General features: G+C 41.1%; 1 non-coding gene across 1 annotated transcript; it reads left to right on the plus strand.

Annotated features, from left to right (window-relative positions):
- The first annotated feature begins 257 nt into the window (after positions 1-257).
- On the plus strand, positions 258-362 carry LOC120266774. The gene has a single exon (XR_005538277.1). It is a non-coding gene; the product is annotated as a small nucleolar RNA R71 (small nucleolar RNA).
- The last annotated feature ends 1,589 nt before the right edge of the window (positions 363-1,951 follow it).

The raw sequence follows: 1,951 nt of genomic DNA on the forward strand, positions 1-1,951 counted from the left end.
TCAATGCATCCAATTTTTTGATCAATGCCTCTACTTGGGCTGCCAAAGATGTAACTGCATCAATTTCATGGAGTCCAGCCACTTTCTTCTTTTTTCTTATATTCCATTGGTAGCTATTCATGGCCATTTCTTCTACCAATTGTCAGGCTTCTTCAGGGGTCTTATTCCCCATTGTAGCTCCTGCTGCGGCATCTAGAAGTTGTCTTATACGTGGATACAATCCATTGTAAAAAGTCTGAATGATTATCCATTCGGGGAACCCGTGTTGTGGACACTTCTGTAAGAGTCCTTAAATTACTCCCAAGTCTCAAACAAGGATTCAAGTTCCTTCTGAACAAATGAAGATATCTCATTGCGAAGCTTTGCCGGCTTTCCTGGAGGGAAGTACCTTGCAAGGAAGGCTTCGACCATTTTGTTCCATGTCGTGATGGAAGCTTTTAGCAATGAATGGAGTAATTGTTTGGCTCTTCCTTTTAGAGAAAATGGAAAAGCCCTCAATCTTCTAGCATCATCCGCAACACCTTTGATCTTCAGCATGTCACAAACCTCTAAGAAGTTTTCAATGTGATTGTTTTGATCCTTCATCAGCCAAACCATTGAACTGGGCTATTGAAATAATAAATCTTAGGTGAGTGGGGTATCGTATCCACAGAGAATAAGGAATAGAAATAAAAATATTACTACTTAACTCAGTCGAGATAAAATACTGATGGTATGGATAAAGATCGATGCAAACAAACTAAAGAAAATAAGAACGAGAGGCATAATAAAATGAGAGGAAAAGCAATCGATAAAAGTGGGGTCCTCAGATATTATTCCTCCTAGGATTATTGCTTCAAGTGCAAAATCAACTATTATACTTCCTAACTAATGCTTAATGAGTCGTGGAAATCCTTAAATACACGGTCCCAAACCATAGGTCAACCGTGACTAACTCTACACTATACCTCGGCAGAGAAATCACCAGTCTCAACACCTCACACTTTGTAAAGTTGCGAGAAGCTCTAGGGATTCCAAGTGATAAATCTAATTCCTATATGTAGATCTAACCCTTTGGTCCATGCGGAAGACCCTTAGTCATAACTAAGCCCCAACGGAGTTCATCCCTTAACCCTTCACTCTATTGTGACAACAAAGAACTCTTGAAACGTGGAGGTAGGATAAATCACACTGGAGGGGAAAGGGAATGCTCCGCTACCTCTCGACTCACCCTCTCGACCCTCTCCAATCTTGCTTTATCTAACCCTCATGGTGTGTCACTCACTCACAAAGATTACCAAGATGGACTCTCAACACTAGTGTCACTCTAAGGGAGAAATCATTCAACAAGCATTCAAGATTGGAACCCAATTAAAGACATCAATTAAGGAAACCATAATAAAAGGTTAATGAAATAAATACATCCTAGGGTTCACAAATCCAAGTACCCACTAGGGGGTTTTAGCTCTCCATGGAGCAAGACACAATCAATAATGAAATCGAAAGTAAAAACATGTAATCCATAGGAAAACCACCTTGGTATTCATGTTGATGGTCTTGCGGAGTAGCCTCGTCCTCTCCAAAGGTTCTCTTTGTCAAGCCTAGGGCACACCTCACTGGATCGGTGCCGACGAAAGCTCCCCCAATAACTATTTTCCAAGAGAAATGCAGTGTCGAAGCCATAGAACCACTCCAAAACACTTGCCAAAGACTCTCTAAACCCTAGCTGCCGGCCTCCCAAAAGTTGGAGAAAAGATAGAAGAAAGGATGGAAGATTAATTCCCAAATCAGTACAAGTCACGGCTTTATAAATGGCTAGAATCGGGCATCCACAAAGCGTGTGTAATTTCCACACGCCCGTGTGGATTTCTGGAAATCAGATTTTCTGTGTGCTGTGAACAGTAACTGCTACGATAAATTACTACAGTAACCTGCTACAGTACTCCATCAAAATACTCTCGAATCCACACTT

This window comes from Dioscorea cayenensis, chromosome 1, assembly GCF_009730915.1.
Source record: "Dioscorea cayenensis subsp. rotundata cultivar TDr96_F1 chromosome 1, TDr96_F1_v2_PseudoChromosome.rev07_lg8_w22 25.fasta, whole genome shotgun sequence".
NCBI lineage: Eukaryota > Viridiplantae > Streptophyta > Magnoliopsida > Dioscoreales > Dioscoreaceae > Dioscorea > Dioscorea cayenensis.